Here is a 12,089-nt window from a genome sequence, read left to right on the forward strand (position 1 = left end):
CTGTATAGTCAGCTTTTCTCCATGTAAACAGAAGTACCAAATGAACAGCTCTGCAAACCTCTCAACTTACACTGAACATTTATTTGCCAGAGGAAATGTTTTCATTACATTCAGTATCCATGTATCTACTTGCTTACAAAAAATGTTATGAGATTAAGCCAGTGCCCTTAATTAATATTCACCTGTGCAAAAGTAAGAAAGAACATATCAGCTCTACATATATTACAATCTATGCACCTTTACACCCCATCTCCCACCTTAACAACTCAAGATTACAGCATACTAACATAAAATGCTTTTTGTCCATTCTTTTTTCTCTTTTTACATTGTGATTTCTACATTTCTTAAAATAAAAAAAAAGAACAATTACTTGTTTACTTTGGTATCTTTATCATATACAACAATAACTTAAATGCTCTGCTATATAATATGTAATTTATGGCATAAAATATATTATACAAATGTTAAGAATAAAAAATATTTTACTTAGTTCATTTTAGGTTTTCTCCCCCTTCCCTTCATTGTCCTTCCAAACATTAATTACATGAAAAAATCAAAAAAAGCCCAATATTTCCAATTTTGCTTTTAAAACCATAATTCACAAATATGATGTTTGTTTTTTAAACAAGAAGCATTTTTATTAAATTATCATGCATGACATAGGCAATCTTATTATATAAATGGAAATAAACCATACTGACACAATTTCAGTTGCAAAGATTATACATTGCAGACCATGCTGACACAACTGTAGCTGCAAACATACATCACTTATCTCCAGTCATTGTCAAACATTATGTAGCTCATTGAAATCCTGCCTTCTTTTAAACCTTTATCCTCCTCTGCATGTATTGATCCCAGAATTCCCATTTTTCCTATGTAATTTGCTCTTACCCTTTTCTGAAGATCCCAATCCCAGTTGTTTTATCTCTGTTAATTCTGAAAATTGGTTTAGACTTTGATTTCCATTTTCTAGTAATTGCTTTTTTGGCAGCCATCATAATTAGATTCAGCAAGGTCTTATTATGCCTAGGCAATTCCAATTCTGTATCATAGCTCAGAAAAATAATTTCCTTAGTAACACCAATTTGCTCACCTAGCACCTCTGACATAGCAGTCTGCAGGAAATCTTTAATGTCTGCCAACTCATTGCATTCCCAGAGAATAATGTTCCCAGTTACCTCTTTCTTCCCCATCACACCTTCAACATTTGCTGTCCACCTGTGGAAAATTTCTCTGGAGTCTACTTGGGCTATAAAAATACTTATGTAAACACTTCCAAGCAAAGATCCTAAATCTTCTAAACTTTGTTGCATATTTGGGAGACATATGTATATTCCCCCCATTGTTTCTGTGTGAGTTATTTATGCAGACTGTCTTCCCAATCCTTTCTAACCTCCCTGATTGATTCTTATAGTTATCATGCAATGTTTTGTATACTGTACTAATTATTCCTTTCTTAATGGCAACTTCTGTTCTAGATTCTACTAAAAACTCTACAGGTGCTGGTCTTTTCTTTAGGACCCCCCCCCCCATTTCTTTCTCATTGCCTGTCCTCTGATATCAGTCCTTGATAGGGAAAGCAATCTCTAACCTGCAGTACAAATAAGTTCTTGGTGTCTTCCCATTCTGTTACCTTTCCCTCTCTAGTTATTTGCTCCCAGTACGTTGGTCAGTTTTCTCCAATAAATTAATGCCCGGTCTTACCTATTGTCTGTATCCCTAATTGCAGTCATCTGTATCGGCAGAATCTCCTTTCTCCATTCCCATATTGGCTTACTTCTCAGAATACTTTCTGCTACTTTGCCAACAACCACAGATAAAGACAGCAAACCAGTGAATCCACAAAAAAGCTCACGCCAGGTGTAGTGCAGCAAGCAAAATTGCAGTCCAAATTCAAACACAATGCAGCAAGCAGAGAGAAATCCAACTTTGAACTCCAAGTTTGATCCAAATTCAAAATGTAAGCACTTTCTTCCCTTAAAACATTAATACAGGAGCTTCATCAGACAAAGTACTTTACATTCAGCTTCCTTTTAAAAGGTAAAACTTGTGACCTTACTTCCTCTCCTTCATTCATCTAGAAAAAAGTTTTTAAAGGACCACTGTTTTTTTTAAAAAATGCAAGTACAACACAGTAAGAAACTACATGCATAAAACCACATAAATAATGCCATAAAACCACGTAAATAATGCCATGCTATACAAATATAACACAACAAAAGCTACAGTTATAAAATCACATTAGTAATATTTATGTGATTTTATAAATGTAGCTTTTTATTGTGTTGTATTTGTATAGCATGGCATTATTTATGTGATTTTATGCATGTAGTTTCTTACTGTGTTGTACTTGCATTTAAAAAAAAAACAGTGGTCCTTTAAAAACTTTTTTGTAGATGAATGGAGGAGAGGTGAGTGAGGTCACAAGTTTTACCTTTTAAAAGGAAGCCGAATGTAAAGTACTTTGTCTGATGAAGTTCATGTATTAATGTTTTAAGGGACAAAAGTGCTTACGTTTTGAATTTGGATTAAACTTGGAGTTCAAAGTTGGATTTATCTCTGATTGCTGCATCACTGTTGTTTGCTGCATTGTGTTTGAATTTGGATTACAATTTTGCTTGCTGCACTACACCTGGTGTGAGCTTTTCTGTGGAATCGCAGATAAAACCAGTAATATAACGAAAACGAACACTGGCCGGTCCGGTAAAACTGGATACAAAGTTTAATAAGTGCTTTTGTCTGTTATTACACTTGACTTCTTCAGATTAATATGAAGAAGTCACGTGTAATAGACAAAAGCGCTTATTAAACTTTGTATCTAGTTTCACTGGCCAGTGTTTGTTTTCTTTACATTACTACTTTCTGCTACGTTATGAATATAATATTTTGTATGATTATTGTTATTTTATTTAAAGGTCTGCATTCAAAATCCAGTCTCTTCTTGTTTCTTGAGCCCCCCCCCCCATTTCATCATCTTTTGCCACTTTGAATTATAGTTTTGTGCTTGTGCTATGTATACAAGCCTTAACTGTGTTTCTCTGTAATACCCCTTCAAATCGGATGAGCCCAGTTCACCTTGTTCTGTTCGAAGAATAAGCTTATCCCACTTGACTCTTGCCATCATCCCCTTCCAGATAAAATTCTTCAGCTCTTTATTGATGCCCACAACTTCTTCTCTGGTTGATAACAATGTGCCTGACCTATGTATAAGACTAAAGGGACTAAAAATATTTTAACTGCTTATGTCTTACTATTGATATTCATATAACATAGCTTCCATTTACTCAGTTTTTGTATTATCTTTTGTTTAGTCTCTTCCCACATATCCTTAGCTGCCACACCAGCATAGTTTTAATCCATACTCCTAAATATTTCATTTTACCTTGTCTCCATATATATGGATATTTCTGAACCAGTTTGTGTGTGGGTACATAATTTACCACTATTACTTTTGTTTTAGCTTCATTAATTTTGTATCCCAAAAAGATTTGAAACTGTATTAATATGTTCCACAGCACTGTAATATCCCTTTCTGGTTTTCTAGGTATAAAATAATATCATCTGCAAATAGAGCCAACTTTTCTTGACTACCATACCAATTATATCGTTGAATTTCTGAATCCCTTATTTTCTTTACCAGTGGTTCTTTATTTGTAACATAAGTAATGATTTACTATCATAATCATGAAACCACTTCCATTGAGTGGTCACGATGTCGAGCTAAAGTATTGAAAATCACAGCACTGAACAAGCACAACACCAAAACCAGTAAAGTCAGTCCATCCAAATTCGACAAAGTTGACATTACCTAACATACCTTCCCTCCCAGTTAATTCCAGCTAACATTTGCAGGGGGCCAAGCTCCCCTGCAACCCCACACCCCCTGCTAATTATATATACAAACTCCAAGATTGCACTGCAGTGAGGAAATGGGTACATTTCCCATTCTCCACTGTACTGCAGTCCCAATGCAGAACGTCGACTTTACAACAGCAAATGCACACTAGCATTCGCTGTTGTGGTGTTGACCATTTTCGGTTCAGCCTTCCGTGAACTGGGAAACTTGCCTTTCGACTATCCCACTTTTGATGGAATGCCATCCGACAACATGATAGTAAACCATAAATAGCGAAGGGGAGAGAGGTCACCCTGCCTGGTTCCTCTGCTCAAGCAGAAATTATCAGAGAGGACCCCCACCCATTTTAATTTACACCTCTGATCCCTCATATATCCTCCTAATCAACCGTTTAATTTCATCAGAGAATGCAAATGCTTCCATTGCTGTGCTCATAAAGTCCCAGCTTGCTCTGTGAAATCCCTTCTCTGCATCAAGACCCACCAACAATAGTGGTGTTTTCTTACATTCTGCTTCCCTCTGGATCATAAGTTAATGTTGTCAAATGTTTGCTTACCCTACATAAAACCACATTGATCCATATCTATCAATTGTGGCATCATGTTTGCCATTCTTTTAGACATTATAGACATGAACAGTTTATAATCATGGTTGAGTATTGAAATGACCCTGTATGAAGCTGGAGCTGAGGGATCTTTATCCTCTTTAGGTATTACACCTACCACCACTTTCTTCCAGGATGTTGGTGTTTCTCCTCCTCTTAAAATACTGTTAAAACCTTCCAGATCTTTTCATTTTTTCCCCTCCTATCTTCCAAACTTCCACATCAATGTCATCTATTCCTGGGGACTTTCCTGTAGATTGGTTATACATCATCATTTTTATCTCATCTCTTCCTATTATAACCGTTAGTAATTGAGACTCTTCTGCCTATAACCTTGGTATATTTAAATCCATCTGTAGTTTTTCTTTTCCACATTTCTCTGCTTTATACAGACTTTCATAGAATTTCCAAAATATTTCTAATATTTATACAGGATCACTTGCTATCTTCCTTGATATAGGCTCCCTAAGCTTGGTGGCAACCCTTTCTACTTCCTTTTGCCTGAGTCGTTCTGCTAAAAGTTTTCGTGCTCTAGAGTTATTTCCAAACTCATGCATATTATCAAGGTAATCCCTTATTTTTTGTTTAGCATTCTGCAGTTGCTCCTCTTCTTGTTCTGTGAGATTCCCCCTATTTTGGAATACTTTAACATTTGTCAGTCCCTCTAAATAATTCTTGTACTACTTAACCTTATTTCCATCCTATTTTTAAACTCCAATTAATTTTATCCCACTCCCTAGCTGTAGTTTCATAAAAAAATTATATCTTCTTTAATGGCTCCTAAATAATTTCCACTACCCATTCCTTAAATTTCTGTCTTTTGAACAGGTAGGTGGGAAAGTGCCAGGGTCTCATTATTTCATTACCCTGTGTTTTTATTCATGCATGATCTGAACTAGGTATTGTGTGCATATCAAGACCTTAAATTAAATACATATGTTCCTGTGAAATGTAAATTCTGTCTAGCCTAGCCCAGTTTTTGTATCTTGGGGAATAATATATAAATTCACCCCAAACTCCAAGTACTGAATTCACATCTTCCATGCCAAATAGTTTCATCAATTTCTTTAAAAATCTACCATCCTTTGTTATATTTTCTTCTGGACTCCCCATACACATATTTCCTGTTGCAAAGCAAATTCCAGTCCTCACCTATAAGTAATATTCCTTGTTGAAAGGTAATTATTTTTCCAGAATTTTCTCAAGCTTCATTGTAGCAGTTTACAGTATAATATAAGTACATGCCAGTGTAATCATCCTGTCTAGCCAGTAGCCCCTTGGTACTACAAATCCACCATTATTGTCTTTTTTTATCCTCTTCTATCAGTACTAGAGCTCCTCTTTCAATTGATAGAGGTATTCCTCTCATACTTTGCCCCAGGTATTCCTCTGAATAACTATCCTGAAAACCTTTCTTTATCATATTCACATGTTCAGTTCTTTCCAAGTTTGTCTCCTGTAGCATTGCTATTTGCACTCTACGTTTTAGCATAGTTTACTACTTTTTTGTATTTATCTTTGAGACCATTAACATTTAAAGACATTAAAGAAAGCATCATATTCTTGAAAAATGATTATTCCCACCTTTTATGTATAACAGCATTTTTCTTAAATGTCTAGTTCCAGCTTTTGTGTTACATGCATGTACTGTTTGACAGGTTCATCTTTTATACAGTTGTTTCTTATCTCTTTTTGACCATATGCCATCTTACAGAACTTTTTGTTTTATTGCAAACCCTGAAACAAAAATACAACCATACCCTAGAACCCCCTAAAACCTATTAACTTAATAATAACACACAAAACTATGTACATCTTCAAATATTGAAGTTTTACCCTCCTAATAGGAACAGATGCTTCAGACTGACGGCCACACACAGTCTTGATATAACCTAAAAGAAAGGTTATCCACACTAAGACACACGGTACAGATTGTGGTTCTTTTAAGTGCTGTCTGGTTTTATTATCTTTATAGCTGTTCTGGGAAAACACTAGAATGCTTTCAGAAAACATTTTCTCCAAGCCATTTGTCTTTATCAGATTGTCTGCTAGAGAAATGAGAACCAGACACAAAAATGTTTACTAGAAAAAAGCCTCATCATATTCAGTATTGTTTTTCATTCACTTGTTTTTTCTTAAAACTTGTTACTAAATTAAGCTAATGGCCTTAACCCAGTCATTCCCCTATGCAAGAATAATAAAAAAAAAATTCTTTGTCATGCTCTTTTAATCAGATCTTTTTTATTAACATTTACAGTGCCTACATTTCTTAAAACTGAACACAAAGAAAGAGAGAAGGGAGAAAGAAACAAAAAGATAACAGGAGCACCTACTTACATTAGTATCCACATTTCACTTAACTGAAAAAACTTTATAACATGCAAAGAAAATCATGCACCATTAAAAGAGTACTATTAAGAAAAAATGTTTTACTTACTGTTAACTTTCTTCGTCTTCTTCCCCTTTCTAAACCTTAATGAAACAAAGTAGGGCATATGAGTCCCCTACATGTTTAACAAAGTCCAAGAAAGTCCAATATTTCAAGGTTTTCTTGTTCTATTACTTTTCATCTTCATCACCCAAACCCTATCACTGCTTCATTTCTGACATACTCTCAACTTCTGGTCAACTCCTGTGCTTTTTTCCCCCCTCTCAAGCATTTTCCATTACAACACTGGAAAAGGTTTCACTGGCATAATCTCTCTGTAGTCTTTTATTACTAGAAGAACAAAAACAGTATATCCTTCTGTTTCAAAGCTCACTTTTTGTTGGAAAAACTTTTGTATTTCTTCCTTAGTGTGTACTTTATCAAAAAATGATTTTATTCCTCCAGGGAAAAATATGTGGAAGATAGTTGTGTACAGCAATTTGAAATACACTCCTGTTTCTCGACAATCCCTAATAATGGAATAAATTTACTCCTCTGTTGCCTGGTGTACGAGTACCCATTCTCCATAAACATTGTCTCTCACTTGTAGTACTTTGCCCTTCTGCCACAGTTTTGACAGAATCAGCAACTTCTGCTGGTAACAGTGCATCTTTATTATTAAAGGTGTAGGTTGTTTTCTCATAGCGAGGTTTGGGACATACACATGATGTGCCCTTTCATTTAACAATTCCTGTTGTGGAGTACCAGTCCAGTTGCTTATTTGTACATTTATAAAATTAATACAATCTGTTCCTTCAAGCTTCTCGGGTACAGCAGAAAATCTCAGGTATTCCCTACTTGCTCTGTCCTCTAATTCTGTTATTTTTTGAAACATCTCTTCTTGTGCTGTCTCATATTCAACCAGCCTTTTCTTCATTTCAGTCTCTGAGTTTTGTAGTTTTATCACCTTATTTTAATATCTCTTTAAAGCTTTTTCCATTTTTCCAGCCTTTTATTGTTTGAGTTGCTATACTCCATCAGTGTTTCATTTATTTTAGTCAGGTCTATGTGCATTTGCCTTATACTTTCCTCTAGATTACTGGAAGTCATGTCTGGAGCTTGCACTGCTTTTTGCTGAACAGCTGCAGTACTTTTCCTAGTCAGTGTTTTTTCATCACCTTTTATAGCTGATTTTCCTTCAGGTCCTCTGTATTTGTTTTTTCCTGGCATCCAGGCAGTGCACTTACTAGCCAGTTACTGAAATTTACCCACAAGTCAAGGTCCACTGGCTTTCTCTGCTAAGTTTCTGTTTTCACACCAGGAAAGCTAGAAATAAGCTAATACTTGATGTGCAGCCATCTTGGAAGTAATCAATATGATTGATATTTTATAGCCTCTTTTTTTTTTTTTTACTGATTTTAGTATTGCTGGTATTCTTTCTGTTTATCTCCATCTCCCAACCCTAGACTCTGGTTCAAGTCCAAGATATACTCATGATTCTTCTAGCCAGCTGCTGTATTTTCTCTCAAGCATTTCCTTTGGAATATTGAAAAATGTTTCATTGGCAGGGTCTTTCTTTAAGCTTTATTTACAAACGAGGAGTCCCCTTATATTTTGCTGGTTCACAGACATTTGTATTTCATCCTTAGCCTGTTATACATCAACAAATTACTTTGATTCTCGAAGAAAAAAATATTCTGATGACAGCTGTGTAAAGCAGCTTGAATCTCACACCTGCCTCTTAACATTGCTGGTTTGCTGGGATGAATTTGCTTATGTTTTGCCTGGTGTGCGTGCAGTAAGCAATCATTTTTCACAAACACTTCTGTCTCTAATTTGCCCTTTTGCCACAGTTTTGTCAAGATCAATTCTTTCTGCTGGTATGATTGAAAATGTACTAATACCGGCCTTGGCTGCTTAGGTTTGGACCATACACATGATGTGCCCTTTCATTTAACAAATCCTCCTGTGAAATACCAGTCAAGTTGCTTATTTGTGCTTTCATAATAGTAATACAGTCTGTTCATTCCAGTTTCTCTGGTACAGCAGAACATCTCAGGTGTCCTCTAACTCAACCATTTGTTAAACAACTTTTCTTGAACAGTCTCATATTCAGACAGCTTTTTCTTCATTTTGACCTCTGTTTTTTTGCAGTTTTATTAGTTCATCTGAATAGCTGTTTAAAGCTTCTTTCACTTTTTCCAGCCTTTTGCTATTTGAGTCAGTATACCCTTTCGGTGTTTATTTTATTTTAATCTGCCCTGAATACATCTGATGTATTTTTCTCTAGATTACTGGAAGCCATGTCTTGCACCAAAGCTGCAGCTTGAACAGCTGCAGGATTCTTCCCAATCATTCTTTTCTCTTCACCTTTTCTAGCTGAGTTTCTTTCAGGCTATCTACATTTCTTCTTTGCTGGCATCCAGGCTGTAAACTTAACTAGCCAACAATTGAATTTACTAAAATTTCTAGAGTTTCTAGGCCTTATCTCTTGCTTTCTTTTTTCACACTAGGAGAGCTGAAATCAAGCTGTTGATCATTCTGCAGCCATCTTGGAAGTCTGTGTTTCAGCCTTTTTTAACATTAAAATTTGAAGTTATAGGTCATTTACCATGTGGAGTCTGCATGTTCTTCCCGCGGTCGAGTGGCATTCGAAAGACATGCGTGAATGGGCGTGCCTTTTTTGAAGGTTGGGCATCGGGCTGGCACCTCGGCACTGTAAAAATCTACTGCCAATCATTAGCGGACCGGAGTTCCGTTGTGGCGACCCCTAACTGGGAAAAGCCAAAAGAAGAAAATGGGAGCTTTCCTTCCTAAACATTTTTTTTTCTTTTTTCTTTTTTCCACTGTCATTGTATAATATCATCTATTGCTTGTATCAAACAGGCAAAAATATATATTTTTTTTGAGGGGGGCATATGTCTTTGCTGCAGTCTCAGTCTGCCTCTACTGTATTATAATCAGAATATTGTAGTTAGCAGTAAGACAAAGTTCTTTTACAGCAAACCATAATGTGTTCAACTAAGTTGATTGTGTAGTACACCAAGATCTGCAGTGCTTTCTTTCAGAATTTTTTCTGAGTATATGAAGAATGGTAGTACCTCAAATTACTTATTTTTTACATATTCTAAATAACAAAAATACTGGACCCATTAGCCTAGAACTGCACAGCCTTTGTATTTTCTCTTGCAAGCTCTTTGAATGTTTTTAAATTAGCAAATACATTTGTATCTGTTTTATACAGCTAAAATACCGATTCTTAATGGCACAGTACAGCGTACTTAATACATAACTTCTTATAGTACAGAATTATGGTTGTTGGGTATCTCAGTGTTCTATTGGTAAGAAGTCAAGCCAGGACTGATTTGTTGATTTCTCAGCATCTTTTTCATCAGTGTACATAAACACAGGCTAGTTTTGTATGTTCCAGTGTAATTGACTGAAGTTCTTTCGCCCAAATTACCCCCGGTTCTACAAGGTTTCTGTTTTATTTTTCTAAATGTTTTATGCTGTCACTGGGTTGCATAACTAATATCCACTCACTTAGTATTGCATGTAGCGTCTCCAGTTGTTGCCTGTCAGTATTGTGCCGAAATGTTGCATACCTTTAGCCTGGAATATTCTGTCTCAAGGGAGACCCTACTGCTTTATTAATCTCACTTGTAACAATATTGCTGACTGGTCCCATCTGCAATTTTCTGTCAGGCGACAGATTCAGGGACTCATAAGTCAGGAAGAGTTTTTTATTGTATTGTACTTTAAAACCATTTCTGCAATAGCACTGAATCAGTAGCCATGACTCTTGAGTCCTGAAATTTCCTTTCTTCTCCTTTCCAGTGCAATTCACTTTAAATCCATTACACTATTCATCTGGCTGTTATCTTACATATGTCAGCATTTTAGATATAAAGTGCCCAGCATGTCATTTTTTTTTCTTGTCGGTAGGTAGTGCAGAACCAGGCAGGACAAGATATCATTGTCTCTGGCACTTTGATGACCTTTCTTAGCATCGTGATCCTTCCTTGTGTTTCATGTTTCCTACCTGTGAAGTACCACACTTCTGTATAAAGACGTACCTTGAAAAAACATGAAACCGTAGAGTTGTGTGTTCCTACTGTAGTGACTTTATCTGTAATTGTAGACAAAGATTTTGAAAAAAAGCCTCGTCTTGTGGACTCCAGTGTCCCATATAGTATGATATCTTTTTAAAGCTGTTTAATATTGTAGTCACTTATTTTCTTTTACTCATCAAATAATTTCAGATGGCTGACCTGAAATAACATAACATCACTGTTTAAGGTGAAGTGAGAACTGTGTTCTGTTATAAAGGGTTAGCCTTGGCATACATGTAGTTATGGTGGCTGAGGAAAATGCTAGGGGTAATGTTAGTGGAGGTTAGTTTATCTATGGTCAACCATCTAAGAATTTAGAAGGCAGGATTGTGTCTTGACTAAGCAGTAGAGCATGTTGCAGTTTTGTGTTGGTTGGAGTAATGATAGCTGCTGCACATGCCAGTATTTATTGTTATGTGAGGGTATAATATAAGATTACAGGCCCTCCGCTGGCAGAAATCAGGCATGGAGGATTGTACATGTCATCATGGGAAGTATCCTTCTATAGGCAGTGTTAGAGATTCCATTTCCATTCTTATTAAAGTGCTTAATTTATGGACATCGTTCTTCACATACTTTTTATTTTCTTGCATTACTTTGAACATTAAACTTATAATTGCTTCATTTAAAAAAGAAAAGTCTGCATTATTTCCCATGACCTTTTTCTTCTATGGTTTCACCCTGGAATGGTTCCACATAAGGCATTTCATTAGTGTTTACTTGGCACCACAGAATTTTCACTAATGTATGAAGTTACTTTTATAGTTATATTTTTAAAAGTGTAGTCAGTTATTTTATTGTGGTTTCACTCTTTTATTCGCATTGCCTGTCTATATGATTCAGGACCATGGAAGAGAAGATGATACTCCTATCAAGCAACAAACATAAGGCAAGAATTAATCTCTGGATAGTATTTATTTTCATTTTCAAAATGAGGTGCATTTCATTTTCAAAATGAGGTGCTGTATGTACAGTACAGATGTATTTTCTTTTTAGACAATGGAAGCCTTAACTTGCTCCATTATGCTTAAAGATGTGGTATAATGCAAAGCAATGCAAGTGTTTTTTTTGTTTCTAACATCTTGGCGATGACGTCCATATTTTCAACAATAAAAATATAGTAGTGATCCTTTTATAGAAGCAGTT

The 12,089-nt window shown here is 35.7% G+C and overlaps 1 protein-coding gene across 1 annotated transcript in view; it reads left to right on the top strand.

The window, feature by feature from the left end:
• Nucleotides 1-12,089, top strand: part of ZCCHC7 (zinc finger CCHC-type containing 7) — a gene marked incomplete at its 5' end in the record, with an annotated part of 2,015,093 nt that overhangs the window by 908,007 nt on the left and 1,094,997 nt on the right. The gene's annotated exons all lie outside the window — the stretch shown is intronic.

This window comes from Protopterus annectens, chromosome 17.part0, assembly GCF_019279795.1.
Source record: "Protopterus annectens isolate FY-2018-M chromosome 17.part0, PAN1.0, whole genome shotgun sequence".
NCBI classification, from domain to species: Eukaryota; Metazoa; Chordata; order Ceratodontiformes; family Protopteridae; genus Protopterus; species Protopterus annectens.